Source organism: Bubalus kerabau, chromosome 11 (assembly GCF_029407905.1).
Source record: "Bubalus kerabau isolate K-KA32 ecotype Philippines breed swamp buffalo chromosome 11, PCC_UOA_SB_1v2, whole genome shotgun sequence".
NCBI classification, from domain to species: domain Eukaryota; kingdom Metazoa; phylum Chordata; class Mammalia; order Artiodactyla; family Bovidae; genus Bubalus; species Bubalus kerabau.
The window spans coordinates 77,518,435-77,539,215 of NC_073634.1; the positions used below are offsets into that span (position 1 = coordinate 77,518,435).

The window sequence follows — 20,781 nt, forward strand, 5'->3', positions numbered from 1 at the left end:
ATACTAGAATGCAGTCAGAAAGAAATCCTAAGGTCTAAAAAGTTCAGGGTTGGTGACATTAGAATTAAGTCATAGGGAAAATAAGCCTCATGTATAAATAACATGTATAAAATCTGCACTTCCAAATCCTGGACACTTGGCCAACATTTTAACCACCAGCCAGTCCTTATCAAACCAAGCATTAAAAGACAAACAGAAAATGGAGAAAACATATTTTAATTAATTAGCAATAATACGTTGATAAGAGGAAGAGAAAAGACTTCCAGGACCTGTAAAAAGAAATTTTAAGAAATCCTCAGACAGTACATGGCTTCCAATAGAATCTGAAAGCTCTTAATGTCCTCTCTCTTTTCTCACCTTATAATCTTAGCAGTACATGCGGAAAAATTCTGGATCAGTTTTACTGAAGCCAAATAACACTTTCTACCTGTTTCAAATACCTACTCTAAAGGTGGTAGCAGACCATCTAAACTAAAACAACTTATAGTATCTACTCCTAGAGACATTAGTAAAAATTTCTCCTTTAACTGTCTCAAGAAGCTACCATTCAAAACTACAAGTTCTTTTCACAAATAAATTTAATAATAAAATCCCCTTTAGACTGACACACAAAAACAATTCTTCTTTATTTCAAGGACTCCAAGCAGGACGCTACCAATTCTAGTATTCATGGCTCTGAAGAAAGCCAAGTCTGCTATACTGTAGTGGGGCAAAGATATTTACTATCACTGAATATTCATTTCTTGCCCACATTGCCTAGCTCCACAAGTAGTGCCCTGTGACTACTTTTGGCCAATGGGTTACAAGACGAAGTGACATGGGTCACTTCAGTGCCAAAAGCATAGTAACCAAGGAGGTTCCATGTTCAGGTATTGACCAAACATTGTACTTCATTATTTTAACTACAGAATCCCCCCAACCCCGCCTTTTTTTTTTTTTTTTAACATATTCCAAGGGACGATGCTACAAGTATCATTTCAAATCCTAGAAATCTAACTGAAATTCCATTTCCTGCAGGAAACCTACCCAGATCATGTTCCTGGCAACACTGGTAACACACTTACATGTATACTACAGTAAAGGACTTGAAATGCACTGTGGTTCTGGCATATATAACTAACACAATAAATGGTCTCTACTTCCTATTATTTACAATGTGGTTGGTAAGAAAGGACACATATCAAAAGAGAAACAAGTATAAATGATAATAAATTTCAAGAGAGTGCTAAAAATAAATGCTAGAGGAGTTCCCCATATCTCATCTGGCAACTAAGTAAACTAGTTATATACTCCCTTATGACATTTTTTTTATTCATGTATGACTGAAAGCAAAGGAGACTCCCTATAGGAATTATAATCTCCCTGAAGGATGGAAACTCTAAGGTACAACTACCTCATGGTGCCCCTTACATGCAAACAACAGGTATTCCATCAAACTTTATCTTCTACTGAGGAGAATGTGTTGAAAAATTAAAACAGAAATGTAGTATTCCTCAAGATATTAGGAATCTGTGTCTCCAGCAAAGCAAAGGAGAGAGCTGAACACACACAAGGTTTTCTATTATCCAAGGCAAGTGGAGCAAGACACTGGAGAACAAAGAGTCACCAGGTTACCCCCAGACTTCTGAACACAGCCCTTGACAGCCGACCTCTTGTGCTGTAGGACTTACAAGCCGTCTGAGCAACATCTGATTTCCAATTCAATTTCCCAAATACTCTGAAACCAGTAAAGAGGATTCCTAGATATGTTGTATGAGTATTCCAGTGTGTTAGTTACTCAGTCGTGCCCGACTCTTTGCAACCTCATGGACTGCAGCGCACCAGGCTCCTCTGCCCATGAGATTTTCATGGCAAGGATACTGGAGTGGTTTGCCATTTCCTTCTCCAGGGGATCTTCCCAATGCAGGGATTGAACCCAGGTCTCCTGTACTGCAGGCAGATTCTTTACTGACTGAGCTACAAGGGTACACATACAAAAAAGGCCTATTTCTCTAAGTACATTAATAAATACTTAAGTACTATCATGATTTAATCAATGTAAGTTGTCAAATATTTTAATATCTACAAGTACAAGACACTGCAGAGGACAGAATATAAAACATGATCCCCTTTGCCATTCTCATACCCTAATTTGGGAGACAGGATGCATGAAAACAAAAACTCCAAAGTATAAATGCAGTATAAAGTGTCAAGTTAATAATAAAGAAAATAAATATTAAAAGAGTTCATTGAAGGAAGGGATTTTTTCAAATTTTACAGTCTGAACACTTAACAAGCAAGTTGGAAACTGAGCTGAGCTTTAAAGAATACGCAGAATTTCACAGGATAAGGGAGAACATTTCAGGGAAACGAAAAATAAAGGGTGGCAAACAGAGAAGCCCAAGGGATGTATAAGGGACAGTGCTGACGATTTTACTTTGAGCAGTTCATTAGGGGAGACGAGTGGGAAATGAGACCAGAAAAGCAAGTTGGTGCCAGACACTGGAAAGCTTTAAATGCCAGACTAAGGAACTTTATCTTGACAGTAATGAGGAGCCATTGAAGGGTTTAAACAAAGTAATGCAATGAAAATAAAAATTAGGATGATTGTTCCAAAACAAAATTTAGGACAGACTGAAGAAGCAACTCCCAGGGGACAGTGACACCATTCTGGGGTACTTTCACAAATATCAGGCCTAGATTAGAATGACGACAGTGAGGAAAAAAGGAACAGATGTAAAGAGCTGATAGGACTTGGAAAGTGTTTTTAGCATATGTCAAATCAGACCTTAAGGACTCTGAAGAGCTGAGATTCAGATGCTACAAAGAGATTAAAACCACAGCAACTGCAAATTCCAGCCTACACAGCAGGGTGTCCCTATACATGAATTGATACTGGGCTCTTCTATACATTCATGCATTGCCATCTTCACACGCATACAAAAGATCCACTCTTTTTCACTGGGATTTTGGGGAAAAAAGTGGGAAATGATATCTAAAAGCTGCTAAGTGATAAAGGCCAGGTAGTTGTACAACAAACAGATAGGAGCTCAAACAACTGTAAAGGCCAAAGGCACTGCAATCACATCTATTGCAAAATGGAAAAACAGACTGCAAATCCAGTCATACTGCGGGCCTAAGTAATGACATCAGATATATCCATTCAACTTGGCAAAAGACTAAGACTGGATGAATGGAGTTATTGAGGTCCCAATCCTTAACAAAAGAGGTTCTTAACCTTTGGGGAGGTCACAGACCCTTTTGGGATCTGATGAATTTCTCTCCAGAGAAAGACTCATAGAATTTTGCATATACATAATTTCAGAATGTTCACAGACACCACTCACCCAAAGCCTAACTAGAGACTCTTAGTCCATGAATTCCAAGGGTTCTTAAGAACTCTTCCTAAAATTGGTAATTAAGAATTGATTATCTATTATAATAAGTATATTGACTAAAAACGATCTGACTTAATAGGGCATGTATAATAATTAGTGTGTCCTATGTAATATTAATTACATATGTTGTACAATAGGTATCTATGTGATAAAAAATACTATGTATGCCAAAATAAATTAAAGCAATAATAAGGTCCCCAAAGAGATATACAAAAATGTAATAAATGTAACTTAAACACTTTTAAAAATGGTATGTATGGTAAGTCATTTTACATGTTATGCAACACTTTTAGTTAATGGATGTGCTTATAAGTGCCTTTGACTGTGTGGATCACAATAAACTGTGAAAAATTCTGAAAGAGATGGGAATACCAGATTACCTGACCTGCCTCTTGAGAAACTATATGCAGGTCAGGAAGCAACCATTAGAACTGGACATGGAACAACAGACTGGTTTCAAATAGGAAAAGGAGTACACCAAGGCTGTATATTATCACCATGCTTATTTATCTTCCATGCAGAGTACATCATGAGAAAGGCTGGACTGGAAGAAGCACAAGCTAGAATCAAGATTGCTGGGAGAAATATCAATAACCACAGATATGCAGATGACACCACCCTTATGGCAGAAAGTGAAGAGGAACTCAAAAGCCTCTTGATGAAAGTGAAAGAGGAGAGTGAAAAAGTTGGCTTAAAGCTCAACATTCACAAAACTAAGATCATGGCATCTGGTCCCATTACTTCATGGGAAATAGATGGGGAAACAGTGGAAACAGTGTCAGACTTTATTTTTTTGGGCTCCAAAATCACTGCAGATGGCGATTGCAGCCATGAAATTAAAAGACACTTACTTCTTGGAAGGAAAAGTTATGACCAACCTAGATAGCATATTGAAAAGCAGAGACATTACTTTGCCAACAGAGGTCTGTCTAGTCAAGGCTATGGTTTTTCCAGTGGTCATGTATGGATGCAAGAGTTGGACTGTGAAGAAGGCTGAGCACCGAAGAATTGATGCTTTTGAACTGTGGTGTTGGAGAAGACTCTTGAGATTCCCTTGGACTGCAAGGAGATCCAACCAATCCATTCTAGAGGAGATCAGCCCTGGGTGTTCTTTGGAAGGAATGATGCTGAAGCTGAAACTCCAGTACTTTGGCCACCTCATGCGAAGTTGACTCATTGGAAAAGACTCTGCTGCTGGGAGGGATTGGGGGCAGGAGGAGAAGGGGATGACAGAGGATGAGATGGCTGGATGGCATCACCAACTCGATGGACATGAGTTTGAGTGAACTCCAGGAGATGGTGATGGACAGGGAGGCCGGGCGTGCTGCAATTCACGGGGTCGCAAAGAGTAGGACACGACTGAGTGACAGAACTGAACTGAACTGATAAGTATGGAGCAGATGATGTATGATTAGGGCTTCCCTTGTGGCTCAGCAATGCTGGAGACCTGGGTTCGATCCCTGGGTTGGGAAGATCCCCTGAAGAATGGAAAGGCTACCCTCTGCAGTATTCTGGCCTGGAGAATTCCACGGACTGTAAAGTCCATGGGGTCACAGAGTTGGACATGACTGAGCGATTTTCACTTTCACTTTCATACATAGTACATATTATGTACGATAAAGCACATGTATCAATACATTTTGATTAGGTAGATCATCGAATGCACAAAATACATAGCAATGGGATTATTTAGAATATACTTATGTGCAATACTAGTACACCACATGATAATAATGTTTCACTGTTCATGTGTAACTTTTCAAAAAATAGTTTAAGTAGAATTTCAACTTTGGGTGCTGGTGGTGGAGTTGGAGCTTCTCTTAAGTCCCAGGAAGAATGTTATCCTCCTTTACTGATTTACAATACCAGAGTAATACTTATACTACAAAGAAAAAAAAAAAAGAACCCCTCCTATATAACTGTGGTAAGTATTTTTATCATATATCCCACAGTTAAAAAGGTTTTGAATGAGAAGCCATATAGGTATATTTATTTATAATTTATATACATTGCTCACTAGACCAATAAATTATGTGCCTTATAAAGCATACATAAAAATGGAAATATAAAATGATGCTTATTATAATAAAATTTACCATTTTTTTAATTTACCATTTTTAAACATTTAATTTACCTATTGATGACACAGCTTGTGCTATCCCTAATAAATACTATTAATACTACCACCATTTTTGTTAATAACATGTGAAAAGTCAAAGTCGCTCAGTTGTGTCCCACTCTTTATGACCCCAAGGACTACACAGTCCATGGAATTTTCCAGGCCAGAATACTGCGGTGGGTAGCCTTTCCCTTCTCCAGGGTATCTTCCCAACCCAGGGATCGAAATCAGGTCTCCCACATTGCAGGTGGATTCTTTATCAGTTGAACCACAAAGGAAGTCCAATAAGAGAGTGGCCCATACGAGGAAAAACATAATGAACACTAAATTATTTTTTAATTTTGCTTTCACATTTTGTAATATAGCAACTTAAAAGTCTGGTTCTAAATTCAGTTCATTTTCATAATAGGTAATTGTTTTATGTGGTTTTAACGGTAATCATAGCCCAAAAACATACTTCACAAAGACGAGTAAGACAAAGGAAAGAACTGCATCACACTTGCTGCACTGAGTAAACCTCCACATGATATTCAATCTTCAATCCTGTTCACCATTTATGCAAATGTCTTTGCTAAAATTCAGATAGTGCATTTCCATATTTCCTGATGACAATCAGTTGTTCTTACTAACTAATCAGATAGTAATGCCTTTTTAATTAATATATTCTCAGTTTTTACTAGATTTTTATACAGGTCAGAAAATTCTGTTTTCAAGTTCAAGTGTACATATAAAAATATTCTTAAAGTTTTAAGATCATATCTTCAGCAATTAAATCCAATAATGATGGAAATAAGTCCAAATATCAATTTTGGATGTTTGGAATTGGAAATATCCAAATATCCATTCCAAATAACCTCTCTTCATAATATTGGATTTCGTCTTGAAAGGTAGTTACTTTTCGGGTCACTGTTATGAATTTACCTATCATCCCAAAGCAACAGATTAAGTGTGTTAATTTTCATAAATATCAGCTAGGTAGTATACAATTCACAGACACCTGTGAGAGGAAAATGTCAGCAAATTTCAGACATTTGTATCTGAAATTTGTGTTTTCGTGAAAGAAAAATTAGTAAGTTATCTTCAGATTAGACAATGCTTAAGTCCTTTGCCTCAAGATGACCAGCTAAACTGGATGAAATATTTTATAAAAGATCTGCATGGTGACTTCCTATTGCAACAATACATGTTAAGAGTCTACTATTTAAAATAATAAATCTAAAAATCTAATTACCTAGGCTCCTATGAACTAAAAAACATCACAGCTGACTGAAAATAAAGAATCTTTCAAACAGACCTCTAGTATTTCTCCCATTTCCCAGATAATTTTATATAAACCCTACTATAGAGATCACTGCTCTAAATGTGCCTGGGATCCCAAGGGTCAAAGCCCTCCATGAGTCCCTTCCAACCAATTTTCCTTACATGCTCTCAAAGTTCGAAGGACTTATCCTTAAAGGTAGTCTCATTATACTGTATCCATCTCTGAATCACTACCAGTTGGCAAAAGACACAACTGCAGCACATTCTGTGACACCAGTTGTCTTCAACACTGTTCCCTCAGTGTAATGTTGGCTAGCGATTCAGTCAAATAATAGACAGGGCTCGAACAAGGTCCAAGACTTTTCATGACATATCCTGCTTTAAATCCTTTCTGGAACATGGCAGGGCATAAATAAATCAGTAAAATAAATCATGAACTATATTGAGAGCCAGGGGCTTTCAACTTGCATGACCAATCTAACTTATACAGTGACATATATTTACATAAGGAGATGACATTTTTACACTTGAAAAACAAGTCTGCTGCATCATCTTAAGAATGCCAAATGATAACACACTGTTTAAAGAAATAGCTACTGGGGGGGAAAAAAAAAGCACAAGCCGGTGAAAAAGATTTTGTACTAACTTCTACCAAGAAAAGGGAAAAAAAAGTCTGTTCTCAAATATACATAAAAATGAGTAAGTTCCCAGTGTGGTAAGCCTTACATATGGAATCATTTCAAAAACTATGAAAATATAAAATTTGGGGTGTAAAACCTGCCAAAAAAAGATCCACGTAGATTTGGAAAACTGGCACTTTTCATTTTCTTCCAGATCTACAAACTTCACTGTTCCTCACCACCTCCCTCCATTAAAATCTTTTAATGTCTTACAACTGCACCCAGAACATCTGGTTCCTTCTCCCACTTCAGCTGGTGCCACCTTCCTGCTTACACTTTCCCCCTTCATTACTCCCAAAATAACCCCAAGCTTTTCTGTCCTTTCATCTTTGCTATTTAATCTTCCTGAATATACTGCTCTCCTCCTCCTCACTCAGAGAGAAATCATCCCCTGCCTTCAATGTTCCCATCCAACAACAAGCCCTCCACGAAACTTGCTCTGATCTCTTTTAAATGAAAATAATTGCTTGCTCTCCAGATTCCTTAAAGTATACTATTTCAGTACCTCTCTCATCGCACTCATCACATTTAATTAGTACTACAGGTATTTGTGTGCCATCTTATCACCTCTCTTAGGTCATAATCTCTGTAAAAACAGGATCTATATCTTATCATTTAACTTTTCTATGTTTTCACAACACAGCACCTTGAACAACGTAAGTACTCTTATAACTATGTCTTGAATGAATGACTGAGACACCCTTAGAAATTCTAAAACAGATTTCCTGTACCATCTGGAATGGAGAGGGAGGTAGGACTTAAGACTCTGCAGAACAAGTATCTTTTCCCTAGTTTCCTCCAAATAAACTCAGCACAGTAAAGCCAGTATTACACATACAGGTATTTTCAAAGGCAAGGACACTTCATCCTTCAACTATTTGGTCAAATATGGTGTGATTATCTGTATATATACAAACACACTCACAACAGAATATCTTCTGTTAAACAATTGAATCTGTGCTTGATAATAAAAGCATGTAAATATTTTAACCATATAGGCAAACTAACAATGCAATATATTAAAGCTATCAGATTAAGACCAACCATTCAAAATACAAGTGGAAACACAGAGAATGACCAAGCAATTTATTCCAAATGAAAAAAAAAAAAAAAATACCCTAAGCTCTAGCTGTTCAAATACTAACAAAACTTGAGAGGCAGAATTGTATTGCTAAGACTCCAAACCAACCATTCAAAGATAAGCCAGACCAGAAACACCAAAGAATCAACATTACTAAGTACAAAGGTGAGATCAGAAACAGCATGAAAATCTTAAAGTGATACTTTTATTAAGTAACTGCTTCATGGCTCCTGGGTCATCAGAAAGCAATGGAGACTACAGCCCTCTCTACTGCACATGAAGACAACAGAAAGGAGTCCAGACAAGAACAGAGGGGTGCAATGTGGCCAAATGCGGCTAACACTCTTGGAGAGAAGCCAATGTAGAGGTATGTTGGAGATTCCAGGTCTCAAGACCTGGACTCAAATGTCATCCCCAATACCGACAAGCTGTGCAATCGTATAACAGCCACTTAACCTTCCTTATAAAATGTAACATGTAGAGCAAACATGATACCTGCATACAGTGTGTCTCAATGTGTCTCAGAGACAGTCCTCAATAAACATTTACTGGCTTTAAAGGGTGAGGGCCATACAAGAAAAGCATATATTTCTCTCCAGGCACTTCTGTACTTTTTGAGAGAGCAGCCTTAATTAATTTCTGATTAATACCTTATTATAATATCTGACAGCCAACTTTTGGCCAAAAAACAAAAATACTCCTTTCTTCCTACCTTACACATTACTCAAAATCTTACTAAAATTCTTAAAATTTTAAATCTCTTTGAAATAACGTTCAAACACAAAGAGTAATTCTCATTAAGAAGACTGGGAGCTGAATACCTGGGTTCCTGCCCAAGTAAAGACATTATGTTACCCATGAAAATTAACATATTTGTCTGGCCTTAGTCTTCTCATCTATAACATTATTAACAAGGTTATTCCAAATTACCATTAAGGCCTCTTTGCTCTAAATCTTGTGGTTCATGTTATCCCAAGGATTTTTTAATCTAATTAGGAAAACCCATTCAACATACACTAATAAGAGAAACTCTTTCAAAAAAATAAATAAAGGAGGAAAGGAAGAAAGGAATTTATTTATAGAACAAACTGAGTAATTGATGCTAAAGGAGTGCGATAAAAATCAAGCTTTCGAGAGAACATACCAGCTTTGACTGTTTTTGAAGATCAAAAGATAAAGATAAAGGAAACACTTTAAATAAAGAAATGAAACATGTATAATCAAAGAAGCAAGATATCTACAAGTGATTATAATACTTTCTTGTATAGTACTTTACAGTTTACAAAGCATTTCTGCATACACCATCTGCAATAAATTTACTGGAATGAGAAATATAAGAACAGTTTAAATGATTTACATTTGATAAATTTGTCCACAGTGTTCATTAAAAACAGTAATACCAAAAAATATTTCAGAAAAGAATTTTTTCATCATTTATATGTAGGATGAATTAGTCGGGCAAATAAATGCATGCAGGCAAACAGTTATAAATCTACAAATCACAGAATTTCAGCACAGGAAGAAATATGAACTCAAACCAATGTGTTCATTTAACGATGAAGAAATTCTTTTAAGGATAAAGGCCCACAGAGTTCATGTAACGCTAATTACTGTATATGCAAAATGACAGGACCAGATTGTAGAGGCAGAAAAAAACAGAGAAATCCAAGAAATTGTAAAGAAAAGAATCAAATAATCTGATGATGGATTAGACAGTGATGTGTTTAGGATATGGAATGTAGAATAAAGTCTTAGTACGTTCCAATATTATCTTCTTATCTAATATAAGTTAATTTAAAGACCACAACAATATGAGCTTAAGTACATTATTCCAATTTTAAGCATGAAAATCTGAGGTTTACAGTGGTTAAATAACTAGCACAAGGTTACACCCACTAAGTACAAGAGCCAGGACATCATCCCTGTCTGAAGTCAAACATCCATTCTCAAAAGAAGCTTAAAAATTGCCTCAAAGTTACAAGCCAGGCAAAATTACAAGGCAAAAATGAAGCACCATTTTGGAAACATTGGATAATTCAGTGTTATTAGAATTCTGGTCCTGTTAATAGGTGTATTTCACCTCTGTACTGGCACCCAGTGTTACAGATCTGGCCTGTGCTTTCCTGATGCTCAGGTCCAGTACAACTTCCCCACCCTCCACACTGAAACATATCCATGGGGAGAGATTGCTGTTTAGTCACTGAATCGTGTCTGACTCTTTGCGACCCCATGGACTGCGGTCCTCCAGGCCTCTCTGTCCATGGGATTTCCCAAGGCAGGAATACTGGAGGGGGTTGCCATTTCCTTCTTCAGGGGATCTTCCCAACCCAGGGATTGAACCGGTGTCTCCTGCATTGCAGGTGAATTCTTTACCATTCAGAGCCTCCTGGAAAGACTAGGGAGAGATTAGATCAACTATATCTAAGATGAGGGTGACGAGACTGATTAATCTGAAGTCTTCTACAACTCCTCCAGTGATTGCAGCTTCACCTTCTAAGTATGACAACTATACTCAGCTTTTCTAAAAGTCTGTCATTTCAAGGAGCCTCAGCAGTACCGTGTTGCAGATGGGGAAATGGAGGAGGACACACAGATATACAACAACCCACTCTACTTGCATTTTAAGAATTGGACTTAAATGTTGGAATCAGTGTTTTGTAATAATTCTTCTTTTTCAACCAAGTATCTTGCAGAAATATAAAATAACCATTGGTATGTTAATCCAAATATGGTGCACCCACAAAACATCATCTAAAATTAAAGGAAAAAATCTGCACCTCTTCCTTAAACTAAGCAATCAAGAATGGCACACAGTTGCTATGAGGCTATTTTATGACCTCTGACACCATATGGTAAGAGGCACAAAATCTGACTAACAAAAAAGAGAGAAAGGAAGGTTTGAATTGACTAGACCTCATCTCTGATGTTAAGAAAAAAGGTCAGAGACCACACGGTCCACCCTTAGTGACCAACAACCAAGAGCTAAGCTACTGGTTAACCTGGGAGAAAAGCACTAAAGAAGTCCTTTCCTAAAGTCTAGTCTGTCCCACTTTTAGGAAAGCTATATGAGGTGGGGAGAAATCTGTATGGTTCTGCAGCCCAAACTAAATACAGTGCTCTGCTATTCAACTCCTGAAACACATGTACTTCACCCAGTCCCAACCTCTTTTGCACCGATATTTGGAGGTAATATAACAAGGACCCCACCACATGTTTCCAGACCTCTGCAAGAAAAGCAGCTGATGGCCCCCTGAGAAACCCTGATTATCATAGGTAGAAAGTGAAAATCACGGCCAAGGGAATAATGAGCATCTTGGGATTTCCTCTACCCAATGACTTAGAAGATTCTATTCAGTGGTGTGTGCCTGTGTTGACCTCCCATACTTGCCCTAAAATGAAAGCTATTTTAGGCCATATGGTTTAAGACCAACCAACCCCAAAAGATATGTAACATATGCAAACAATGTGGAGTCCCTGGGGGATACGGCAATAAAGACAAGTTAAAGTGAGGAATGAAGGTAATATCTAAGAGAAGGTATGTGAAATTGATGACAACAGAGATGTTCTTTAAAAAGAATTATAAATCATACTGTGATATATAGTCCAAAAGAGAAAAGATTTTCAAAGAATGTCCAATATCCTTTCTTCCCCTCTCCAGCTTTTAGCACCTCTATGCCACCCTCATCACTTACTCAACATTTAGTCCTGATAAAGACTGATCAGTGGATTAGCAGGATCAAGAGTACATGAAGAGAACATTCCATCCTGGGAACATCTTTAAATTATTTAAGTGTGTTTACCACCCTTTCCTATAGAGTAAAAGCATGAAAATGTGTGAGTGCTATCACAGTATGTACCAGTCAGCACCAGAGCAACCCAATCCTCTGCCCACCAAAAGATTAACACATACAAAGAAAACAGGAAATTCAACAAAAATTAAAGTTTGACCCTAGATTCCCTCAACAGTTACACTGTTCTTAAATATTGGCAGTATCTTTGTACCACACCCACTTCATGCTACCCTTACAGCTTCCTGGCATAAGCAAGTTCTTGGGATTATACAAACTGCTGCTTCTGTTTCCAGCCCAGATTTCTAGAAATGAAACCCTGGAATTGAAGGAGAAAGAAAAACAAATGTTGGCAGAAAGAGGGAGGAAAATGCATTGTCTATATAATCCTAGTTTAAATGGAACAATCACCATTAGTCCCATCAAGCACTTTTTTTCAATAAAACCACTTACCCAAAAATGCAGATCTAAAATACTCCCTTGGCTTAAACCACACAAAAAGCAATTTAAAAGATTCAATCCTACAGACTTTCTCAGAAAGAAATGAAGAAAAGATTAACTATAAACTATGTAAAATTCAAATTTTGCATCTTAAAAACCAAACTTCATCGTGAGTTAACTAAATGAAATAAATCATCAGTGCAAAACGTCTTCAAAAATCAAACGAATCTCTGTTCTTATAAGCAGCACCCCTGCTTTTTCTCTCCATACCATATACTCCCTATTCAGGCCCCCTTTTTGATCCATTGTTTCCAAAGCATAAATTCTGAATAAGAAATAGAGGGAAACCATTTCCAAACCTAGTTCACAAAACCAAATTAGACCCACAAAGTAGAGGAGATATAAAAGAAACATTTGCAGTTGCATGTAGTTTACAACAAACAGTACAAGGAATGCCCATTTATTAAGCTAAATCAAATCCCACTGCTACCTTTAACCCAAAACTATTTCTAGTTCAGGAGCCAAAAGACCCAAGCAAATACTTTCTTTTCACATTATTCTCAACATGAAGAAATCTGACCCCCTTCCTACTACATCACAGCTTCTGTGAAACAAGCTGAGAGGCCCCTTTGGCCAACTTTTTTTTTTTTTTTTTTTTTGAGACTAACCTTCAACCAATTCCAGAATTGAAGACAAACCTCAAATTTAACCCCTGAAATCCATCCCTTCAGCTGTAGAGTATAATCTAGGCTGCACCGCAGCAATGTTTTACACAGACACTTGAAGATTTCTTAATCACTTAAGTGTAAGCCTCAGCCCTCACAAATCATCGCCACAGAGATTACTCTTGGCATCAACAGAGGGTGCCGGGACTGCAATTCACTCAAGAACCCTTCATTCACCACCATCATACTCGACATTAAAAATTCACCATCTCAAAAGAAAAAAGAAAAAAATTAAAAAGTCACCTTCTCCACAAGGACACCTGCCTCTTCAACGCCTACAGTGAACGAAGAAAGTCAAGTCTGAAAAGCTAAAACATCCTCCAGCTTAAAGTTTTCCTCCCCACCAAACTCTGCAGCCACAGCAGCACGGACTGTCCTTGTCACACACACAGGCTTTATTGTCAAACACTCCGTCTCCCTCTAACACCGTCAACTGAGGCAGTGTCTATAGTCCATGGGAGTGACTGCTTCAAAAACAAACAAACAAACAAACAAAAACATAACTGGGTAGTAAGAGCGGGGATCCTGGTGTCCGGTTTCTCCCATTACTCTTCCAAGCGACTAGGGAAAGGCTCGAGTTCGGTCGAGCTGACCATTAACCCATCCCACCCCTCAGTCGTCCAGCCGACGTGTTTGCCCCCTCTACTCCCCACTCATACCTCCTTTCAGCGGAATCTGACGACGGGGACCAAACCCTAGACACAACAGGAAAAAAAATCTCACTTATCCATCCCATTTCTGCCTTCGAAATCCCTCTGTCTGGAGATGGGAAAAGCAAGTGCACGGGGTGTAAAACAGAAGCGCCGTCGAAGGCTGAGGCTTACGGGAAGGCTCGCCACGGTCATCCCCATTTCGCAGTCCCGGCAAGCGAAGACTCGGAGAGGTTACCCGGCTTGCCAAGGTCACCGCGCTCGCCCCGGCCGAGGGGCGCCCGCGCCGACTTCCGGCTCCCCCTCTCGGCGGCGGCGGCGGCGGGGAGCGCCCGCGGGCTCGGGGCGCCGCTCCCCACGCCGGGCCGGCCGCCGCGAGCCTCGCGCACCCTCCGCGGATGCTCGCCCGGTCCGCGCTAACTAGGGCAACTGGGAAACCCGGGCAAGCCAAAGTCGCTGCTGCAGCAGTTTCCCTCCGCGACGCAGCCCCCAGCTGGTGCCCGTGACAGCTGCGACCTCCGCCCCCTCCAGCCGCGCGAGGCCGAGGGAGAACTCGGGGAAAGTGGGAGGGGGGGACTAGAGGAGAGAAAGGAGAGCGGGGGGCGGAGGGGGCGCCAGCTGCTCCCGCCCCCTAGGGCCTCGGCGGCCGCGCGGCTCGTGACAGCTGCACCCACCGGGAGGCTCGGCGCCCGCCGCCCGCCACTCACCTGCCGCCGCCGCCTCTGGGCCGCGCTGACGGGCGCCGTGCTCGCCCGCGACCGTGGCGGCGCCGCCGCGGCCTCCGCCGCTGCTCGGGCCGGGAGCCCGCCGCCGCCGCCGCCGCGGCTCTCCGGCCCCCTCCTCCGGAGCCAGGGGGTCCCCCCTCAGGGGGGATGCAGAACGGACCCGACGCAGGCTCCGCTGGACGGAGCAACAGGGAACAGGGCGGCCGAGGCGCTGGAGGCCGCGATCCGGCCGTCTAAGGAGAAGGCTTCGAGAATCGCGTCAAGACTCCCGCTCTCCTGGCCTGAAGAACAGGCATTTCAGCCGCTCTCCGCGGCCGCCATGTTCTCCTCCTCCTCCTCCTCCTCCTCCTCCTCCACGGCTGCCGCCGCCGCCGCCACCGCCCCCCGCTCGCGGCCCCGCCCCCTCCGCGCCCCGCCCCGCCCCGCCCCGCCCCGCCGGCTCCCGGCCGCCCCGCCCCGCCCCGCCGCCCGCCGCCCCGCCCGGCGCGCTGCCCCTGAACCCTCAACCTGGCCCGGCCGCCGCGACCCGGTGCCCGCGAGCTCCGACGGCTCGCCCGGGGCAGCCAGTTCTCCCGCCGCGGGGCGGCGGACCGAGGAGCCGCCCCGCGCCCCCTGCCGGCCGCAGGCTCTAGGGAGAGCTGCCGCGGTCCCGCCCCGGCCCGCGTCCTAACGAAGTGTGGGAAAGGAGGCCCTAACTCTTCCCCCTCCCCTCGGGGCGTTCCTCTGACTGCTGCCGGGAAGCCGCCTCGAACCCCAGGGCGCTTTCAGCTAGGCCGCCCGGCCTGCAGCCTCCCGGTGGCCCAATCCCGTCCGGGAAGGTCCGGAGCGGCGAGGGGCGCGGGATAGACCCGGGAAGAGTCGGGTCTGGCCTGTCCCTCCGCTGATTTCTTGTATTACTTCGAGCGAGGCACCTCCGAGGGCCTCGTTTTATATTCTGAAAAATTGGGAGTTGGTTGCCTGGATGATTTCACAGGCTATTAGATAAGGGAAAGAAAGATCATCTGCCCCCTTCGTTTTACAGATGGAAAAAAAAAATGTGACTGGCGCGTCTGGCTGTGCAATTCCATGAATTAACCAAAATGTCTGTCATTGACAGAGCTTTCCCCGCAAAGGGGGTCTACAGCTTTCTTCTTTTCGACTCGCTTTTTAAAAATTTTATAATAGAAGTGCTACTTCCCAAAGTAGAGTGTTCCTTGTCACTGGAGAAATCAAACAGCGGCTGAACAGGCTTTATAAGCCGTGATCGCCTTATCACGTGAAAGCACCTCTCAGTTCCAGAGGCTGGAATGTAATACCTATGTCTTTCCTCGGGTTGTCCCTACGATGAATGAGTCGCTGGCTGCGGAGGTGCTTTGTAAAGCGGCTATCCTTTCCTGCACTCCTGTTTCCAGGTAGCTGTCGGCACCTCCCTCAATCCAGCCCTGCTGTTGCTGTCTCCCAGCGTTTCCTGCTGTTTCTCTCTCAGTGTTTTCTACCCTAAAGCAACCTCTAGAAATCCTTAAGACCTTCACACCCCTTCTCCTAACTAAAATCTGACTTTGCATTGAAAACACCAACCTTCCCGACACCTCTCTGAGTCAGCGAGCCATTCCTTCCAGAGGCAGGTACTCCATCCCGCGATCATTCGCTCCCGTGCCCTCGATCGGATCCTGCTCGTAAAGGAACCTTTAGCCCACACCCCACATTCATCTTAGGTTCATTTCATTCTTATTCCTGGAGTTCTAGGTGCATTTCATTAGTTCTTGCCCTCACCTGGTTTTGCAGAACATCTCGCCACCTGCAGAGTCCGCAATAATCGCTGAAAATACCCAGAGCTATGTATCTCTTATTCGCCAGGTTAATCTGCTTGTGTAGGACATACCTCCCAGTCTGGTCCAATCCAAACTGTGTCAAGTCTACAAACGCACCACTTGTGTAGGTAATCCTGTCTCCTGGCGGGGCTACCCTTTGCTCACTGCACATTGCCAGATCCAGATTCAATGCCCCTCCCCACCACCACCCCCATTATAGGGCCTTATTTGATGCTGCAAAGTCCTCCATTTGAGAACTCTATTCTCCTCCCCTCCCTATCTTCTACACTATTCTCCTCTCTCTTTGCCTGTTTTCTTAATGTTCCTTCACTAGCACTTTGCTGCTCCTTTTCCACAGAGCCATATAATGTTGGTATCTTTAAGGTTTGAATTTGTTCCCCCACCTCTCCTCTCACTTAGATTGACTTAGTTTTGTTTCCACTGCTTTCATTGTTAAAAACACCTGCATCTCCTTTTCCCAGCCCCTGCCCCCCATCCCACCCACTCTGCAGTCCAGTGTCTTAACTTTTAAACATCCTCAGGGAAGGCAGTGCTGAGATTTTGTTGGATGATGAATGAAACTTAACGTATTATTTATCTTGCCATCCATGGACACTAAAGAAAGGACTTTTCTAGGGTGACACTCCTTCATAAGTAAGATCCTTTGACTTTCTTCTCTTTCCTCTACCTTCTTAATCACTTGCCAAAACAGTTATAACCCACTTTTTCTTTTTTATTGTGTTGAAGATCACATAACATAAAATTTACTACCTTAACCATTATTAAATATGTTGTTCAGGGTGTTAAATATATTCACATTGTTGGGCAGCTATCAGCACCATCCCCATAACTTTTTTCATCTGGTAAAACTGAATATCTTCACTTATAAAACACTAACTCCTCATTCTCCCTTTCTCCTGTCCCTAGCAACCACCATTCTATTGGGCTGGCCCAAAAGTTCGTTCAGGTTTTTCCATAACATCTTACAGAAAAACCTAAAGAAACTTTTTGGCCAAGTCAATATTTTGTCATTATGATTTTGACTACTCTAAGTACCTCAAATAAGTGAATAAGGCAGTATTTTTCCTTTGGGGACTGGCTCATTTCACTCAGTATGTGCTAGGTCGCTTCAGTTGTGTTCGACTCTACGTATCTATGGACTGTAGCCCTCCAGCTCCTCTGTCCATGGGATTCTCCAGGCAAGAATACTGGAGTGGGTTGCCGTTCCTGCCCCTAGTGTATCTTCCTGACCGAGGGATTGAACCCGCATTGGCAGGTGGGTTCTTTACCGCTAGCGCCACCTGGGAAGCCTTCTTCAAAATTCATCCATGTAGTATATTGCAGAAATTTCTCCTTTTTTAAGGCTAAATAATATTCTATTTACGTGCCACAATTCTATTCTATGTACGTACCACATTTGGCTTATCCATTCATCAGTCAATGGACACTTGGGTTGCTTCTACTTTTTAACTAGTGTTAAAAAGTAACTAATAATGTTAAAAAGTAACTAATAATTATTTTAACTAATAATGCTGCTCTGAACATAGATATACAAATATCATTTTGAGATCCTGCTTTCAGTTCTTTTGGGTATATACCCAGACATGGACTATCTGGGTCATACAGTAATTCTATGTTTAACTTTTTGAGAAACCTCCATACTGTTTTCCACAGCATCTATACCATGTGACAGTCCCACAGCAATGCACAAGGTTTCCAATTGCTCCACATCCTCGACAACACTAATTGTTTTCCATTTTTTTAATAGTAGCCATCCTAATGAGTGTAAGGTGGTATCTCATTGTAGTTTTGATTTGAATTTCTCTAATGACTAGTGACGGAGAAGGCAATGGCAACCCACTCCAGCACTCTTGCCTGGCAAGTCCCATAAACGGAGGAGCCTGGTGGGCTGCAGTCCATGGGGTTGCTAGGAGTCGGACATGACTGAGCGACTTCACTTTCACTTTTCACTTTCATGCATTGGAGAAGGAAATGGCAACCCACTCCAGTGTTCTTGCCTGGAGAATCCCAGGGACGGGGGAGCCTGGTGGGCTGCCGTCTACGGGGTCGCACAGAGTCGGACACGACTGAAACGACTTAGCAGTAGCAGCAGCAATGACTCGTGATTGAGCATCTTTTCATGTGCTCATAAGCCACTTTTCTGTTTCCCAGTTGGTCTCTTCTCATTTTCAACACCTCTCTGGCTCCATCTACATTTCCTAAACAGGCCTATTTCTTTAATTCCAGCCAACACCCTACTCCCAGGAACCATTAATACAGAGGCAAAAGATTTGTCAGATTTACTTCCTGAACCCCACACAGCTTCTTTGAAATCCATTTCCTTTAGCCATTTAAGAAAAAGTTCTTTGACTCCCAAAATACAACGCCAATCAACAAATAGGGCTGACTCCAATTAAAGTGTTTTGAAGAGGTTTTTTTTTCTTATATCTTTTTTAGAATGTGTTTTTATTTTTGACTGCACTGGGTCTTCACTACTGTACGGGCTTTCTGTAGTTGTGACGAGTGGGGAGCTACTCTTTGTTGTGGTATACGGGCTTCTTACTACACTAGCTTTCTTGTTGCGGAGCACGGGCTCTAGGCAAGCAGGCTCAGTAGTTGTGGCTCATGGGCTTAGTTTGGATGTGGAATTTTCCTGGACCAGGGACTGAACCCATGTAGATTGGCAGATGGATTCTCAACCACTGGACCACCAGGAAAGTCCTAAAGAGATTTTTTTTTTAATGAAAATATAAGACAACATTTTAACTTTTATAGACCAGGTAGGTCTGGTTTTAGTCAGGTCCTGCACTGACCTCATATTTTATTAGTCCTTCAGTGGAACAGAAACATGGTAGTTACATGACCAGGGTCTGTAATATACCTGTTGAATTTTCTCCAAGGCATAATAGATTCCTAGTTGTATAAAATATCTGGCTAGTGTACGTGAAATCACTCCAGTTGCTGAGGCAAGAACCGATTTAACATCAACACTCTTTTTTTCAAATAGTTTTCTTTATGTTTTGATTCATAAAATAACCAAACAATACAGAAAACTATAAAGGGGTAAAACAAACAAACTCTTTTCTGCCAGAAAAAAACATAATGGACACCTTTTCACATATGGACTAAGTGTATTTGCACATATAAATACAGTATGATATTTGATTTTACATAACACACTATACATCCTCATAGATAATCTGCTGTATTTTTTTAAATAAATTTATTTATTTATTGGCTGCACCACACAGCATGTGGGATCTTCGCTCCCCCACCAGGAATCAAACCTGTGCCCTTGCATTAGAAGGCGGAGTCTTAACCACTAGACAACCAGGGAAGTCCTTCTGCTGTCTTTTATTATATAATACATTTTCATCATTAAAGAGGCTGAATACTCTTGCCTTGTGTGTCTCTTTAGCAATTTAATTAACCAATCCTTTGGTGGGAGGTGTTTACATTGTTTTTATTTTCTTGTTTATGTGTTTGTTTTCATAAATAATGCTAAAATTCTAATACATGCTCTGATCCAGGGCTTGAAGATCATTTTCTTAGGTTAAATTCCTAGAAGATTCATTGCTGTCTCTAAGTGTACATGTTTAATCTTTTTTTTTTTTTAATATATATTTGCCAAACTGACCTCCAGGAAAACTGTTCCAGTCTTGTCTACCTTGCATGAGCCTGCCACAAAAGAATTCCCCACAAAAGGATTTTGTCAGTTTCCTTCTGAATAGTCTTTTACTTCTACATTTGCTTGATTTATGGACATTAAGAAAGCTAGGTTTAGAATTAGGCAGACTCAGTTTTGAAATGGCCATGTCACCGACTAGTAGTGTGACCCTGAGCAAATTCCTTTAACACCTCCAAGCCTCAGTGTCCTCATCTGTAAAATAGGATGCTAGGAAAGGATTATTGCAAAGACTGAATGAAATAATATATGCAAAGCGCTTAGTTTAGTGTTCAGCACTTAGGATTGCCCATGAAAAAGTAAAAATTAAGCTCAAACTAAGAAGGTAAAAATCTGCCTGATTCTTGCATCAAGCTGGAAGAATAGGCCCAGATAAAGCCAGCTGCACAGTCAACAGGATGCAGTGTCCCCTAAGGACACACTGCAGCTGTAAAGTGCCATAATAGCTGCCTTCTTCGAG

At 41.4% G+C, this 20,781-nt stretch overlaps 1 protein-coding gene across 10 annotated transcripts in view; it reads right to left on the reverse strand.

The window, feature by feature from the left end:
• NCOA1 (nuclear receptor coactivator 1) overlaps positions 1 to 16,719 on the reverse strand; it is a 220,552-nt gene extending 203,833 nt beyond the window's left edge. For 7 of the 10 annotated variants that reach the window (XM_055540780.1, XM_055540782.1, XM_055540783.1 and 4 more), the window contains exon 1: positions 14,829 to 15,191. The gene's annotated coding sequence lies outside the window, so the exon portion shown is untranslated. Of the gene's footprint in view, positions 1 to 12,209; positions 12,327 to 12,528; positions 12,625 to 13,714; positions 14,167 to 14,828; positions 15,192 to 16,403; positions 16,531 to 16,598 lie in introns of those variants that run through there. The other 3 variants (XM_055540777.1, XM_055540779.1, XM_055540778.1) reach the window with 3 other exon arrangements.
• Positions 16,720 to 20,781: the final 4,062 nt, after the last annotated feature.